Source organism: Erythrolamprus reginae, chromosome 1 (genome assembly GCF_031021105.1).
Source record: "Erythrolamprus reginae isolate rEryReg1 chromosome 1, rEryReg1.hap1, whole genome shotgun sequence".
NCBI lineage: Eukaryota > Metazoa > Chordata > Lepidosauria > Squamata > Dipsadidae > Erythrolamprus > Erythrolamprus reginae.
This window is the reverse complement of record NC_091950.1, coordinates 116546881-116565572: the sequence shown is the minus strand read 5'-3', so window position 1 is coordinate 116565572 and position 18692 is coordinate 116546881. Positions and strand designations below refer to the sequence as shown.

Below are 18692 nucleotides of genomic sequence, written 5' to 3'. Positions count from 1 at the left end.
ACCTTTGTGCCTACCGTTCCTATCCTAATGTCTTTTTATCTTTTCTATCTCTGCTTTATACTTATATGATGTTAAACATACTACAATACAGTATTATATTTGTATGACAAATAAAATAAATAAATAAAGTTGACTAGTAGTGTCTCTATGGTAGTTTAACTTTTAAATTTAGGATGAATTTGAGCATGTCATTGCTGTTTGAGGAACAATAAAATCTGGTCAGCATAAAGTAGAAACTGCTTGAATCCTTCAGCCTTATTGGAGTAGGCTTTGCTCCTAGGAATGTGTTTTATGAAAAATATAAAATAAGCTGTTGTATTTTCTTGATGACACCAAAGCTTCTGGAATTGTTTCTTAGTCCCGTTGAAGACACCAACAATAAATGTATTTCCTGTACAATTTATATTTGTCCAAAGACTGGAAATGCAGTGGCCACATACTATTATTATTATTATTATTATTATTATTATTATTATTATTATTATTTATTAGACTTGTATGCCACCCCTCTCTGAGGACCTGGAGTGGTGCACAACATGCAATACAAACAATATGTATGCAAATCTAATAGTTAAAAAACAGTAACTAAAATCCTATTACATAAAAAACAGTCAATCTACTCAATCACGTCCATACATAACATTTAATGGTCAGAGAAGGGGGTCATGGTCTAGCTGCCCCATGTCTGGTGACATAGATGGGTCTTAAGTGTCTTGCGGAAGGCTAGGAGGGTGCGGGCAGTACGAATCTCCAGAGGGAACTGATTCCAGAGGGACAGAGCCGCCACAGAGAAGGCTCTTCCTCTAGGTCCCGCCAGATGACATTGTTTGGTTGCTGGGACCTTATCGGTCGCTGGGATGTATGCGGCAGAAGGCGGTCCCCTAAGTATTCTGGTCCGATGCCATGAATACTGAATTATTTACATTAGCTCTGATAATATGAGCATGTGAGATCTGCATTTTGCCCTTTGACCCACTGAAAATTTAATCCACAATGTTGTTTTAATTTAGTTCTGATGTAAGGGTGAGTGTACACACAAATGATAATGACATTTGCACCAATGATCTTTTGTGCAACTTTGTTGAATTACACAATGCCTGTAGACTAGCTGAATCAAATGTATTATGCTTGCTTTACAATATGAACCAATTCCTTCCCTCCCTCCCCACAATTCTGAAACATTTTTAGGGTTATATTTTGGGTTAAGTGACACTTTTTTGCACTGCCTTCAAATTTAGATTGAACTGGGCTAGAATATTGTTACTGTGGGACATTTACCTTAGGTGGTTTTTCCATGGCTTTGCTTATATAGAAGATTCAGGGTTGCTCTGTTTTGACTTACTCCAAATGGCGAACAAACAAAGGCATTGTGATCAATAGGTCCATCTTACCAGCCTCCTTCTCTGTACTGTATATAGGTTTTTTTTACATTTATGTTTACTGAGAACCTGATTGGAATTGTAATGCCCTCTAGTGAAATTTTAAAGCAGTTGTGATTGCTTGAATTGGATTCAGTTTACAGCCAAGTACTGTAATTCCTTAAGTATCCATTATTGATTCACAAGATACTTTCTGATATCTTTCATTTTTAAAAATTATGCTTATAAATCAATTTAAATTACTCTAAATATATTTAATGAGAGCCATTTTGTTGCGATGGTCAAGGCATCAAGCTAGAAATTGGGAGACTATGAATTCTAGTTCTGTCTTGAATATCAAGCCAGCTGGGTGACTTTGGACTAGTCACTTTCTCTTAGCCCTGGGAAGGAGGCAATGACAAACCATTTAAAAAACCTTGTCAATAAAATGGATTAGTCCAGGCACCCTCAGAGAATTGGATATCATTGAATGGCAGATTTTTTTAAAAATCATAGAATATACAAAAGCAGGTGTCTCAATATAGTTCCATCTTGTTGCTATAGTTTGATGATATTCAGTAGATTATAAGGTGTGTCAGTTTGGTGTAGTGGATAATGTACCAGGCTGGAAACTGAGAAACCATAAGTTCTAGTTCTGTATGAGCCACAAACTCAGTTATAGGTTTGGGTAAATTACTCTTTCTCAGCCCTAGGATATAACTGCCTATCTTACAAATGGGTCATTCTTTGTTAAGTGGACCAATTTTCACAATCTTTCCCACTCGACCACCTTAATTTCAACGAAACTTTGCACATATGTTCCTTATGGTATAAAACTTAGGTCTAAAATTTTGCACACCTCAGTTTTATACCATAAGGCAGTGTTTCCCAACCTTGGCAACTGGAAGATATCTGGACTTCCACTCCCAGAATTCCCCAGCCAGTGAATGCTGGCTGGGGAATTCTGGGAGTTGAAGTCCAAATATCTTCAAGTTGCCAAGGTTGGGAAACACTGCCCTAGGTAGTATCTCTTTACCCCATCACACTATTTTTTTGCATATTGGTAAAAGGCCTTTCAATGTAGGAAGGGCTGCAATGGCACAGAGCATGAAAGTGTGCAAATTCCCCTCCTAGGATATTAGAATTTCATACAAGCTGCATCTTTGGGCCATTGGTATTTCTAGATTCTCTGCTAATCTTCAGCCTGCTTGCTCTGTGTAATGGGTTCAGAGTTTTTATATTCTATTTAATATACTATTCCTGTTTTGCTTCTTTGGGTACTGGGTTTATGGGTCACTCAGAAAGCCTTGCATGGATTTGTTGGCTTATATACTTCACTTATTTTGAGTTGTCAGAGTAGCTATTGGTGGACTCTGGAATGTCTTTGATGTGAGTGAGGTAGCTCTAAAAGAGATCGTTGCAACCGTTGACTCAGGTGAGGGGAATTCCTGCTCGGGGTTAACCAGTAATGAAGAAAAGTGCACCAGCCAAAGCAGACAAGATTGCTCAAAGCAGAATAAGGAGGAGGGGAAAAACCTGCAGCAGGAAACCATGCCCAGATGTGCATTTGAAATAGGGAGGTGAGTACAGAATGATTCCACCTGTTTCTTCCCTCTAAAAATAGTTGCTGACTTGTTTTGATAATGAGGAAATCAAGCAATGTGGATAACCTAAGAGTCAGGTGAAAGAGTTAAATAGTTGGATTGTCTGACACCTACTTTTGTAGCTATATTATTTACAGATTGCATATTTCCAAACCAAACTGAAAAATTGAGAATTGATTTGGACCTTGGTGTCTTAAATAGATGGATGTCAATGTTCTTCTGTTTAAACTGTTTAAATTTTGTAGGAAAGGTTCTAATTTATTTGCCTTTGGAAAGTGTAAGAAAACCTGCATGAAAGAGAAGCCAAACTACCACCCATCTAACTATAGGCCTTTAAGAAAATCCTAAAGATTTATCTGCATTCCAGTGCCTTTCCTAATTAATATTTGTATAGGGCTTATTCTAGATAAATATGTAGAGTCATAACCTTAAAACTGAAAATTAATTTAGAAAATTATTTTGACAAGACATTCCTATATTAATGAAGAATTATTTTCATTAATTTGAAAACCACAATGGAAAATTAGTTTCACTCCCACATTTTAATGAAGAAATAAAGCAGCCATTTTCCTTTCTTGTTCTAACCTATCTGCCATTTTTGATATATCTGGGAATAACTCAGAATGGTACTTTGATTTCTTATCAGATAAGAAAAGATTTGGTACTCCATGGATCAAAGAAAACACAGTTTCAAAGGCACCTCATGTGTTTGCGTTAAAAAGTAATTATGCATAGGATGCATGAAACTTCTTATGGAAGAATTTCACCAATAATTTATCATGATAAATCATCATCTTAATTATTCTGGTTTTTGGAGTTGGTAAGTGAATATTTTATTTATGTCACCAAATGCATTCACTTGGAGTGAGAATATCAGCAAGCTTGGGAAAATTGCAGCAGAGGAGGAAAAAGTTGTTGTGTTATTTTGTTTCCAAAATGGTGCTGTATATCTGGCACAATTTATTCTGCTCGATTTGAAGTTTCTAAGTGCTCTTCAGGGGCAGTACCATGAAGACTGTGTTACACAGCAGGGGGTTGCTCCTGGTTTGGCCTGATTCTGTGAACTGGTAGCGGCGGCAGCAGGTTCTGCCCACCCACCCAGGATGCTTCTGCGCATGTGCAAACCTGTAGCAATGGATTTTAGAACCCATTACTGGTGTTACAGTAGATGAAACAAGAAGTTACAAGGGCATGAATTACCCAGTCCCAGAATGGGTACAACTGGTGCGCCACCAAAATGTGTGCAAAGGGTCTCCTAACCAAGGCTGCCACCTGTTTTTTGAGCAAGTCTAGGAGAACCTCAAATTGCACACCAGATCTAAAGATGGAAAAATCTTATGTTCAGAAGGTCCAAATACCTACAGCCAATGTTCCCTCTAATTTTTTTTCCGGTGTGGGCAGAAAAGTATAGTGTCTGAGCAACAGTCCCTTTGGGACTGGGCAGCATAGAAGTATAAATCAATCAATCAATCAATCAATCAATCAATATCATTATTCAAAGGACTCTCCCTTTCAAAGTGGAGGTAGCTACTACCTCTCGTGACCTGCCTGCAGATAGTAGAGTTGGCAGTAGGCTTGGACAGTGAGGAGTTTGGGGAGAAATATGGGCTAGTTCTGGAATCTGGGGAAGGTTCTGATGAGTGCTTTGTGTCAGAGGCAGAGATGGAGCCAGGGCTATTTGAAAGTTATCAGCTACCTTGGAAGTGGGAGATAAGTGCCACAGAAGAACAGTTGGAGCCAGTCCCTGATGCGCACATGCGCAGAGTTCTCAGGAGAAGGGAACAATTAAGGAATGGGTTGACTCAGAAGTAAAGGCACAAATGGATGCTGAATGACCCTCCCATAGGGAGTAAATGGGAGCAAAGATGAATTGCAGAAGACAATTAGTTCATTTATAATTGTGAATGTTTGGTTATCTGAGTTCGTGCCTCACATATATTCCTTGCCAGGGGTGAAATGCTCCCGGTTTGCTTATGGCTATCGATCATCAGAGAGCCAGTCATGAAAGCAGTGTGAGGTTCTACCCTCCCACCCAGACTCTGCCATTTGGGTTCTTTTACCCTCTGCCCATGCACAAGGCATTCTGTGCATGCGCAGAGGGTAAAAGAACCAAATGGTGCCATCCAGGTGAGTGGGCGGAGCCTTGTGCTGCCTTTGCGACTGGCTATCCGATGATTGGCTTATTGAAAGGCTTATTGTCGGGACTTTGCTGGACATGAATGGGAGGAATTCACATTAGCCAAATAAAAAGTGGCTTTTTCAGGACAAGAAGTCTGTTTTGTGATTCTGTTAAGCCTAAGTCAGAACACTACCCAGATCCACATGTATGTCTTCTCCCACATAAACTTAATTAGCTAGCAAAAGGCACAATCTAACATACAAGTGGCTGAACTAGCAGCTGAGGGGGCCTCTATCACTTCTTCAGGTTCCAAGGGCTCAAACCCTTTGCAAATCACCTTGAAACCATCTCCATTGACTTTCCTATAAGGCTGAAGTCCAACACAGATGAAATACGAGCACTTTTTGTCTGCCAAATGCACAGCATATTCCTCACAGTAACGCTTTAGGACAGTGATGGCAAACCGTTTTTGGCTTGGATGCCAAAAGGGTGTGCACACATGCATGATAGCATGCATGCTCATGCCCACACCTGTTCTGTCTGGGTTTTCCCAGACCTCCACACCCACTGAAAAATAGCCAGACACTCTGGTAAAATCCAAAAGTAATTTATAGCAGGAAAAAATAAGCACAAAGGAAAACCTGTCTTCACAGCAGACAGGTTACAATACTTTACAACAGGGTCCTGATGTCCAGTCAATTCCAAAAGCTTCTTGCTGGCACACCCCCCCAAGGTTTCAAGAGTCCAAGGCACAAACCAGGATTGTAGCCACCAAAGTTCACAAACAGATCTCACGAATCTCCAAGATAAAACTCCACAAGCCAGGAAGGGTGGGGCCGCCTTTTATCCTTTCCCAAGCACCACACCCAAACCCAGCTGCGACCCCTAATGCTGGAAATATCTGGCCAATTGCGTTCTTCTCTCGTTAGCTCTCCTCTGTCGCATATCTATGAAGTCACTAGCATCTTCCCCCAGGGAATCCAGGCTGCTTGCTGGGGAGAGCTCCCCCTGGTGGAACTCTGGCTGTCCTTCATCTTCAGCCTGGGATTCAGCTTCTTCATCAGTCTGCCCCTCCTGGTCCTCAGCCTCTGAGCCGGACACCGACAGCAAATCAGCCATTCCCGGAGGGGTCCCAGGCTGAACCACAACAACACCCATAATGCAATGCCCTGCACATGCGCACAACCCCCACTAGCCCCCCCACGCATGTCCACAGGCATTACTGAAGCCTCCTGACTTCCAGTAGGCCTGTTGGGTTGTTTTTTGCTCTCCCCAGGGCTTGGGAAAGCTTCCAGAAGCCTGGAGATGGAAAAAATTGCCCAACAGGCCAATTGAAAGTTCAAAAACAAAAGGAAGTGGAACTGCCCTACTGCTTACCTTCAGATAATTGCAAGCAGGCCTTGCCCAATTCTTCTGCAGCCAGGAAAGCTCTCATGAAGGCCTGGGCAGCCGATAACAGAGCTCCAGATCAATCAAAAATGAGGCTGAGTGTGAGCACACAAGTGAACTTACAGTTGGCCCATTGCAGTGAAGGGCTACCAAAATTTTTACTACCACACTGCTGGTGTGGTTTATGCAGGACGCCCTGCATTTTCTTTCAATATGTTTCATTGCAAATTGGGTGCTCTGGGGTGGAGCTCCATTTTCAATTCCCCACTGTGTTCCTCCCCCCATCTGGGCAGTAACCCACCCCTGGCCCATTGGCCCATTTTTGCTGTGTGGAGAGCGAAAACAGCCTAAAAGACTGAAAATCAGCTGATCAGTGCACACATGTGCACTGGAGCTGATATAGGGCAAAGCCTCACGTGTCTTCAGATATGGTTCTGCGTGTCACCTGTGGCAACCATGCCATATGCTTGCCATCACTGCTTTAGGAGAACTTCCATATTAATCCCTCCAACGAGGGACCAAGTCATCCAAAACACGGCTGCTGGGTAGAGAAATAGTTACATTCCACTACTTTAACCACTATTTTTACATTGCTTCCCAAGTCAAATGAAACCCTTGAATGGTCAATACACATTTTAAAATATAAAACACCATAACATGCAATTGAATGGATGCAGTCTTTCCCCCCCCCAATTTTTCTCCACCTTCTCACATACAAATTAGCATGTAAATACCTTCCAATATTATAAACAACATACATAGTTACATACTTTTATCCATTGTTCATAAATCAACATCTTATTTTGCTCTTTTCTTAACCAACACCAGTCTACCCTCTTCCTGTTCTTTTTTGCACTCCCCCTCCCTCTCTCTCTCCTCCTCCTACCTACATATCCCTTCACTCCTCCTCTCTCTCTTTTCCTCCTTCACTACTTCCTCTTCAACCCTCTTTTATCTTTCCCAGAGTATCTTCCATCCTAGCTTACCTCGTAATTAGCAGACTGATACTATACATTCAAAATTAAAACTAAACAACCAAAGCTTCTTCCAAAAAATTTATTCTTGTTTTTAATATTTACTCACAGAAAAAAACATAGGTATCTATCACCAAACAAAGCTTCCTCCAATAAAAAGTCTAATTTTGTCTTTGTTCTCCATCAAATTAAACCAAAAATTTAACTCCAACTTTTAATAACTATTACCTTAGCTTTCCATAATACTTATGTGGTCTTCTGTTTGCTAAAAGTGCATGCTCTAAATCAGTGTTTCCCAACCTTGGCAACTTGAAGATATTTGGACTTCAACTCCCAGAATTCCCCAGCCAGCAAATGCTGGCTGGGGAATTCTGGGAGTTGAAGTCCAAATATCTTCAAGTTGCCAAGGTTGGGAAACACTGCTCTAAATAATTATATTGCAGGCAAACATGAGGCAGTTGAAATATAATTTTCCATTTAAGTTCTGCTTTATTGTGTCTCTGGAAGGCTTCCATCCCTGGTGCAAAGCTACTCATAGATTAAGCAACCCTATTCCAGCTTCCAGTAGTTTGAGCTACCCCTCCCCCCCAAATCCAATGTTCTCTCTTAGGCTTCATATCCATTGACACACAAGGAGGAAATGCTACATTTTACTCTATCAAAATGGAAAACTACAGAAAAGATTTGCTGATTGGGCTTCTTTTGTAAACACCCTCTTTCTCTTCCTTTCTTCCTTTCCTTTTCTTGTTTTTCCCAATTTTAAGACTATTATTATTATTATTATTATTATTATTATTATTATTATTATTATTCTTTTTCCCGCCAAAATTGTATCCACATGTTCTTGGTCTAAATCTCTTTCCATCCCTCTCAGAAGATCCATTACCTCAGAAGAGATCACCAGGGAAACAGCATGCTGTGTAAGAAGCATCTAACTTTTCTTTGTCAGCTCATTTTTCCTTTTGTATTTTGTAAAAAAAAAAAGAATGCGTAAGTTTCCATGCTGTTTAAACCTGGCATGTTACCATTTGGGCTCAGCTGATAAATTAATCTTGTCCTGCTTAAATCAGTCTTGGGTGTGTGAAAGAAATATATTTATCTTGATTTAATTAAATTCAGTCTGAAGGGGGTTGGAAATCCTAGCTAAGTGATGAATTAAATTTGACTCATACTTACAGGAATACACTGCCAGTCAGGAGGCAGCAGCAGGAAATAAAAACTTTAGGCCTTCAAGGTTTTGCACTGAGGGGTGTCTGTGTGTGAATGTGAATGAAAGAGAAATACATGGATACTATTCTAGCTAATGGGACCAGACAACAACTTAATTTCCCACCTTGTCTCCCTGTTTTATATCAGTTCATTATAGCCTGCAGGAGGTCTGAGGCCTATCAATCATGCTGACCCCGGAAAACTGTGGATTCACTGTTTTATTTTTTCTCTCTCAAGAATATAATTAGCAGGTGAATGCAAAGAGCATTTTATTCTTTTGACTGACGATATTCTTGAAGCATCCCTCCCTTTTATATCTGTGTTTTCAAATCTAGGTGTTTCTTTCAGCTCTGCCATGCAGCTCTTCCCAATGCAAGAGAGCTTCTCCAGGCAAGATAATGATTCAAATCCAAATGAGCTATTCTGTTCTACTCTTGTCATTCACTCACTTTCAATGACCTAATTCCTGAATAAGATAGAATCAGTTCCTGGTAGAGATGAAACAAAGGAAAAGATTCTCATCATATTTGTTAGGGAAGAATATTCTTTTTTCTTGGGCTAACTAAGGCTTCTAAGAGCTTGATCTGACCCATGTTGAGAAAATGAGTTTCCACTCATGAGCCCCAAAGCTGTTTTTCCCTTTTCAGCTTTTACAGAAAGGTTCAGGGTGGTTCCTGGTTCCTTTCTTCAAGTAGTCAAGACCACAAACCCAATACTCAGCTTCCCCACTAGTTTAAGGGTCTGCAGAATCTAGTCAGTCAGACATAAAACATGTTAGCAACACTCCCAAGATGAAAGACCTCCCCCTTCCCAAATCCAAGGTATATCTACTTTCTAGGAATAGTAAAACTCAAATTACAGATTATTGCTTAGAAGATAGGTGCCAAGACAATAAAAAATAGGATACAGGTATGTCACACACTGTCCAATGCTTTTAAATACTTGTGTTTGTATGTCTGTATTAAACTAAATAAATATGTTTAATAATAATAATAAAAAGAAGATAGGTGTCAAGCCTTTCATACTTGGATACAGATGAATTCATAATAAGATAAGCATGTGCATTAGAAAAATATGCACTAAGCAATTTCTTATTTCTAATGTTCTATGTGCTAGGCCACTGATGGCACCCTTTTCTTCTCGTGTGTTGAAAGCATGCATGTGCATCCTATAACATACGTACACATTCCCATACCCATAATTCAATGCACCCCACAAAATTGGACTTTAATTGCATAATGCAGTTCTGAAAAATATGGTACCTTGTAATTATGAATATATCAATTGTCCTTTTTTGGTATGAATTTTATGATGTTTTACAATAATATTTTGTTTCTGATTATTCTATAGTATTATGTGGTATTTTTAATAAACCAATGAAAATCTATAATATATATGAGAACAGGTATTGTTTGTTGTAGAATTCTTCCCCTTTTCCACTTTCTTTTGTTTATTAATATTTTTATTTTAAGGATTGTTAATGTGATATTTACAATGTTATTGTAGATTTTGGTATTTTGCCTACATTTTGTACTCTTCTAAAATAAAGAGAAAAAAGGATATACCGGTATATTTCATTGTTATGGGATATCTAAATTAGAATAAATTCTTAGCAACATGTATTGAATTTATTATAATTTTAATCTGTAATTTTTACTGTGCTGACCATAGTGCCCTTATCTTAAAGTTTAACAACCTTACACAGCAGCCCATATTCTAGAAGAAACTCTGGCAGTAAACAAAATAAAAATATAATTAAATATCCTAAACAGCATTGTGGCTCCTAATAAAACTCACATTGATCCAAATCACTTTGTGCTAGCTCTATCAATATTCTGGCCAGGTCTTTACCACTTTCCTAAAGGCTGATAAGTTACTGCCAACCATATTCCTGAGGGAAGGATGTTCCAAAAGGCAAACACCATGACAAAAGAGAAGTTCTCTGATGATGAGCTCCAATATAAGTCAGAAACCTCAGGGAAAAAAACCTTCTGGCTCCAGTGACTGACCCAGATTGGATCTTGCAACATTAACCTGCACATGTACAGTATATTCGCCTTTATTTGTGACAGAAGGCGTGCTTCCAAGGTCCCACCCAATGATGATACCTAGCATACCCACCATGGCAGATCTTACTTTTTTTTAGTCTCCTGAAGCAATACAATATATTCAGTTAAGCACAACTATGGAACATAATAATTTTAGATGTATTTCCTTCTCGTTTTCTTATTTTCTTACATCTTTTAGTTCTCTGGTTTTTCCATTTCTTACTCCAATTACTTCTAAATACCTTGAATAGGAATGACAAATATTCAGATTCATACTGTGTGTGTGTGTGTGAGAGAGAGAGAGAGAGAGAGAGAGAGAGAGAATTTAAGCGAAATGAAATCTACTCAAAAACAATGAAAATGCTAATTTAAAAATTCTGAGATCCCATCCACAGTGTCTCCATCTTGTCACGATAAAATCTCATATTCATTCTTCTTATGTTTGTTTCCTAGCCAGTTGCTTCAATGTATACATTTAAAGCCAATATTTTATTACAAGATCTTTAATTGCTTGTATTTTATAACGCAACACTCTTTCACTTAAATATCTTTCATTTTCCCCCGAGGAATAGTTGTTTAATCTTTGTACAGTAGTGAAAAATCTTATGGGACCTTAAACGCTAACAAATTAGTGTATTTGTAATGTATCTGTGTTTAACTTACCTAATTGATATTCCTGAACAGTCTTGTACTAATACATATCAAAACAAAGAAATTGTGTAGTTCATTATAATGACCACTAGATGCCAGTATAATGTTTAATATTCTAGTCAGAGAACTGCAATTAAAAATTATATTGTTGTAAGTAAAGAAAAGAGAAATAGTGTCTCCCAAGTTGTTTGTACCTGTATGAAGCTACTTTTTTTTAAAAAAAAATGATTCCTGTGAAATGTCTCCCCTTACTATGTGGAATTTCTTTGGTTGTGTTTTACACAGTAGGCAATGAGGTTAACTAACAATGTGTAAACAGGGCAGTGTAAAAACAGCACCATGTCCTGTATTAAAGAAGCAGTCAGGAACTTGTTAAGAGACTGTTCTTCCTACTTTACTTCTAGCTTCCTAGACTCTGAATTTTACTCTTCTAAGCTAAATAGGTTGGTAAATCCACATACCTGGGATAAACATATATCCCTCCTAAGATAAAATACAGGAAATAGTAGAAGGGCAGACTAAATGGACCATGAGGTCTTTTTCTGCTATCAATTTTCTATGTTTCTAAATTTATTTATTTTATACCTGCAGTATTAACTAATATAAAGCCAACCAAAATTCTTTTATGATTTGTGATGTGAAATTATGTTTGTGTACCAAATTTGGTTAAATAGGATTTCTGATTAATCTCATCATGATTAGTAATTTACACTTGTAGAAATTTCCTGCAGAGAAATGTGACAAGAGACGTGTCTGAGCATCTCTTGTCACATTTATTCATGCAAATTGCTTATGTTTGAATACTATTTGTATAACAAATGTGTTCTTCAGTCTCTAATTCATATTTGACTCCTCATGACCCCATGGACGACAGCATGCCAGGCAGTAGTGGGTTCTAAAACCTTTTACTAACAGTTCACACAGAAGTTTCCCAAATGGGTAGACGGAGCCTCTCTCTGCCAGCACTACTGGTTCTAAGAACTGGTCCGAACCAAGAGCAACCCATCACTGACACCAGGCCCACCAGGCCCACCTTTACCGTCCTCCACTCTCTCTCTCTGTTTAAATCCCTGCCCATTGCATTGATAACACTTTCTAACCACCTCATCATCCCTTCTATTTTTGCCTTCAGGGTCTTTTCCAATGAATCCTCTTTTCTCATTTGGTGGCCAAAGTATTTGAGTTTCAGCTTCACTACCTGTCTTTCTAAAGAAGAGCAGTCAGGGTTGATTTCCTTGTACTGTATAACAAATTAAGGACTAGCAAACATTTTGTCTATGTTTGTGTTATGTGGAATTCCACTTAGTGGATAATTACTACACAAAGAAAACTTCTCATGGCTTTAACTTGTAGCTTCATTATATAGGTAGTTTCCTAATTCTATTTTCTATTCAGTGAAGCCTATACATTGTACTGCTGAATGAGTTTCGAAAGATGCTTTATTATCTCTTAACTGAATTGATTGATTGGGATAAAGAATAGTACAATTTGTAGATTTGATTATAACATAGGAAGGGACATAGGAAGGAACATTTTTCTTTACTGTTTTTAATTTTTTTAATAATAGAAACATAGAAACATAGACGTCTGACGGCAGAAAAAGACCTCCTGGTCCATCTAGTCTGCCCTTATACTATTTTCTGTATTTTATCTTAGGATGGATATATGTTTATCCCAGGCATGTTTAAATTCAGTTACAGTGGATTTATCTACCACGTCTGCTGGAAGTTTGTTCCAAGGATCTACTACTCTTTCAGTAAAATAATATTTTCTCATGTTGCTTTTGATCTTTCCCCCAACTAACTTCAGATTGTGTCCCCTTGTTCTTATGTTCACTTTCGTATTAAAAACACTTCTCTCCTGAACCTTATTTAACCCCTTAACATATTTAAATGTTTCGATCATGTCCCCCCTTTTCCTTCTGTCCTCCAGACTATACAGATTGAGTTCATTAAGTATATACCCTTTCTTGTGAAAATGTTTTTATCAATGGTATTAACTTATTCCGAGTATAGAAACATAGAAACATGGAAACATAGAAGACTGACGGCAGAAAAAGACCTCATGGTCCATCTAGTCTGCCCTTATACTATTTCCTGTATTTTATCTTGCAATGGATATATGTTTATCCCAGGCATGTTTAAATTCAGTTACTGTTCACTTATAACCTTTATATGATAGATTACGTACAATTGTGTTTTGCTCGTCATCTCATCATAAGTTACTTTGAAAGCAGACTGTGCTTTCCTTCTACAGGCATAGACAACTGCTGGGACTGAAGAAGGTAGAGATAGATGGGAAGTTTGCAAAGAAACCATGTGAGCACTTCAAAGGGAAGTGTTTTATTGCAGTAAGATATTGTATAAAGTACTGTACTTTTTTCAAACACTTTGCTCAGCTCTATTGCCAAATTGTGGGGTCAAAATGTAACTAGTCGAGGAAGAGAAAAGCCAAATAATATTGTGTAAAACTATGCCAGTGAAGCAGCAACAAGGTGAAGTCCTTAGTACTTTAAAGAAACATTTGCAAAATATGATATATTTTTCAGAATAAGTACTGCAATATCAAACCACTATTTTTACCTCAAAATTAAAAGGGTTTCTACATTGGTCTGGTGAATTTTACATATTTTCCAGAAAATGTATTTTTTTACTCTAGTGATTAAAAATACTGTAGGAGTGCCTTAAAAAGCCTTTTTTAGACAGAATGCATAACAATGAATTACACTGGTATTTCAGAAATAGCCTGCCCTTCTTGTATACAACTTTTGTCCTGTTATTTTATACATTTCATATAATTTATTTTCCTTCCCATTTCTTTTAGTGACATTTGGCATATAATTGTAATTAACTCTTAACTAAGGCCAGAACTACATATAATTACAGTTATCCCAGCCAAAATCAGAAGAAGATAATTTTGGGAAACTCATTATATGATTCCTAAAATGGCAAAATAATTTTAATAATTGCCAGTTGTATACATTTTCCTGTGTTGTTATAATTATAACCATGATATTATTATTGATTGTAGATCTTTTATATTTTTACACAGTTTTATTATTCAACAGATATTTATTTATTTATTTATTTATTAATTATTCAGATTTGTATGCCGCCCCGCTCCACGAACTCGGGGCGGCTCACAACATGGCATAAACAATCATAACAAATCCAAATAGTTTAAATATTTAAAAAGAAAAAGTTTAAAAGAACCCCAATATGCTAACAGACACACACACAAACATACCATACATAAATTGTACATGCCCGGGGGGAGATGTTTCAGTTCCCCCATGCCTGACGGCAAAGGTGGGTTTTAAGAGCTTTACGGAAGGCAGGGAGGGTAGGGGCAGTTCTAATCTCCGGGGGGAGTTGATTCCAGAGAGTTGGGGCCGCCACAGAGAAGGCTCTTCCCCTGGGGCCCCCCAACCGACATTGTTTAGTTGATGGGACCCGGAGAAGGCCCACTCTGTGGGACCTAATCAGTCGCTGGGATTCGTGCGGCAGGAGGCGGTCTCGGAGATATTCTGGTCCAATGCCATGAAGGGCTTTAAAGGTCATAACCAACACTTTGAATTGTGACCGGAAATTGATCGGCAGCCAATGCAGACTGCGGAGTGATGGCGAAACATGGGCATACCTAGGTAAGCCCATGACTGCTCTCGCAGCTGCATTCTGCACGATCTGAAGTTTCCGAACACTTTTCAAAGGTAGCCCCATGTAGAGAGCATTACAGTAGTCGAACCTCGAGGTGATGAGGGCATGAGTGACTGTGAGCAATGAGTCCCGGTCCAGATAGGGCCGCAACTGGTGCACCAGGCGGACCTGGGCAAACGCCCCCCTCGCCACAGCTGAGAGATGGTTCTCTAAAGTGAGCCTTCAGATATACTGAAGGGGGGGGGGGCTGTTGTTCAAACTCCAATACAGACCTATGCAAAGTCATCTTTAATCTTGATAGCTAACTTAGTCATTATATAAATAGCTTCTGATATTTAAAAGAAATAGACATAGCCTTTAACATTTAAATTCATTAGAAGATAAATTACGTAGTTCTAGTGTGAATTTCCAGTTTAAATTATTATCCTGATCCATAATTTTGATATGACTTTGCTGAAGATGCTCAGTGAGCAGTATTTTAAAAAGCATTGAAACTGCCATGAAATGTGTTGGAAATTCTATTTTATATCGGTCAGCATATGAATTTTAAACACTTTACAATAGTGGATAATGAGTGCTGTCCTTTACGTCTAAACACACTCTGAACTTATATTTAATTTAATGAACTGGGTATTTGAAAATTTTAATATATTCAAGAAGAAATTTGTCTGGTTTCCCTTTCAAAAATCTAATACATAGAATATATAATGACGGTTAGGTGCCACAGAGTTGGCCTTCTCCAGCTCCCGTCAACTAGACAATGTCATTTGGTGGGTCCTAGGAGAAGAGCCTTCTCTGTGTGGGCCCCGGCCCTCTGGAATCAACTTCCCCCGGAGATTCGTACTGCCCCCAACCTCCTTGCCTTTCGTAAGAATTTGAAAACGTATTTATGCCACTAGGCTTGGGGTCACCAGATCCCAGCCTCTGGCCAGTGAAAATGTAGAGTGTTGTAGTGTGTTTTGAATGTTTGATTTTTAAATGTTTAGTTTCTTAAAAAATATTTAAAATTAATTATTCTGTTAATTGGATTTAGAAGTGTTTTATATATTGTATTTTTATTGTTGTAAGCTGCCCCGAGTCCATATAAGTTCAATCAATCAATCAATCAATCAATCAATCAATCAATCAATCAATCAACAAACAAACAAACAAACAAATATTCAAAAAGTATATAGCACTCATTATCCACTATTGTAAAGTGTTTAAAATTCATATGCCTCACAAACATTGTCTGATCTTTAAATAAAGAAGAAATTAAGCACAGTGCTTATTCTACACGCATGTTCTACAAATAAATAATCTTGTAATAATACTATATATGTATGGTATTTTTTTAATCAAATTACTTCCAAAACAGATTGTATATTTTTCAAATAATTTTCTAGGCAACAGTAAGATAGAAAACAAAAAGGAAGGTTATTATTATTATTATTATTATTATTATTATTATTATTATTATTTAGATTTGTTTGCCGCTTATAGCACTGCTATAAGCACTGTAGCACTGCTTATGCTATTTGACTCCAATACCTATCACCCTTGATCATGAATTATGTTGGGACTAATGAAATTTGGAATTTAGCATCATCTGGAAAACCAAAGATTCTTAACCCTTGTGATAAGAAAAAGATAGTTAAATATTTTTAAAAGAGAAGGGATGTAGTACTTCACTGATTCCATTGAAGAAAGTTTATTGAAAATTCAGTGTTTGATTTAATTGAATATTATTTTAATTCAAACATGTATTACAGCAAAAGATATAGAATGGCATTGTAGAATACAATCATTGCAAGGCATTATGTGAGATTGCATAAAAATTAGTAAAAAAAATTATGCAAAAAATTGCATAGTAAAAAAAGAAAAACTAATTTTAAGATAGGTGAAAGTGATGTCAGTGTGACTATGTTTTCTGTACAGTTTGTTCCACTATGATTTTGAGAGAATTGTACACACTATTATAGATATCCGGTTTCTTTGGGTAACCTCAGTAATGGGCTGCTGCCCACATGGGGGGGGGACGGGACGCAGTGGGGGTAATAGGTTTGTGCACTATTTATTGAATACTTAATAGTTTTTTAATTGTCCTTCCTCCTCTAGTACTTTAGTATGATCCTTAATTACTTTTAAAATAGGAAATAATTAAATAGTATGTTTTTTCCCATAAAAACTTCAATCATTTTAATCATTATCTAGAACTGAACTTTTATAGAAATCAAAGAAAATTGAGCTACTTGCTTAATCTGTTATCATACTGAACCTTGTGGGTTTAGTACAAAACCTTAAAATGTGCTCCTCAACAAATAATGCTATCATTTGTCATTTTGTGGCTATTCAAACAATGTTACTTAATCAACTGAAAAAGAGTCCAAGTATCTATCTGAAAACTTATCTTGGTCGGTAAGCCACTTCCACCCAGTCACATGACTTTTAAGCCACCCCTGGTCACATGATTGTCAAGCCACTCCCACCTGGTCACATGGCCGGTAAGCCACTACTACACGGTCACATGATGACCAAGCCACACCCACAAAATAAGCCACGCCCACAAGTGTGACAGTAAAAATTTTGACAGCCTGTCACTGGGTAACAGTCCTACTGTAAAATTTTGTAACTTTTGGTTAATTGCAACTCTGGAGAAATGCTGTGAAAATAATTTTGCAGTTTGGGATCATGAGACAGGCAATTTTTTATATTGTTATTATTACTATGATTTAATTCTCAGGGGTAGTCTAATTTGCCAATGATTCAAGGCAGCTTAGAAGAACCATTTAAAATGCCTTTAAAATTATATAATGTAGAGCAGGGGTTGCAACCTAGTACTGGACTGTTGGGAATTGAGTCATGGAAGTAGCGGGCAAACCTGCAGTTGTGCAGCTCAACTTGTGTAAATGAAACTGTGTGTGCTGTTGTCCACCACTTACAGGAAACCATCCCCTACCCTCCCACCCACCCAGTCCAGAAAGCCAGAAAATTTGGGGAACACTGCTATAGCATAACAATGTTTCAAGAAATATACAAAAATTAAACATGGTTATTTAAATTACTCATGCTGAAAAGGTCAAATTTTCAACTTCTTTAAGCAACCTTTTTGTTCCTGTTTCGTTTTTGAAGAAAAGGCACGTGAGTAGCTTGGTTCCATTCTTCCATGTAGATTTGGAACTTCCTTATAGAATGTCCACTTTGGTATCTTTTTCCTGGTCACAAAAAAGCAAACGTAGTGAAGGAAAAGGTGGGTCATTTTATACTGGGGAAGATAGTGGGTTGTTGCCTAGAAGGAGGGTGCTTACAGCATTTCTAAATATTTGCAGAGGTATCCGAAGTAAAATTGGTTCTTATTTAAATTTTGCCATAGTGTAAACAATATATTTGAAAGAGAGTAAATAATATATATTGTACTGAATCATTAGTGCTATACAATAATTTTACATTGTTGTACGTTGTAATATAAACACTACATTGTTAAATAAACATAAACAGGGACCATGGTGGTGCAGTGATTAGAATGCAGTATTGCAGGATAATTCGGCTGACTGCTGACCAGCAGCAGTTCAGCGGTTCGAATCTCACCAGACTCAAGGTTGACCTAGCCTTCTATCCTTCCAAGGTCCATAAAATGAAGACCCACATTGTTGGGGGCAATATGCTGCCTCTATTAACTGCTTAGAGAGGGCTGTAAAGAACTGT

General features: G+C 37.7%; 1 protein-coding gene across 1 annotated transcript in view; it reads left to right on the top strand.

Annotated features, from left to right (window-relative positions):
- The first annotated feature begins 2855 nt into the window (after window positions 1-2855).
- The window catches only part of CCDC73 (coiled-coil domain containing 73), a 71278-nt gene continuing 55441 nt past the window's right edge, over window positions 2856-18692 (top strand). Inside the window, exon 1 of the mRNA XM_070762284.1 lies at window positions 2856-2938. The gene's annotated coding sequence lies outside the window, so the exon portion shown is untranslated. The remainder of the gene's footprint in view (window positions 2939-18692) is intronic.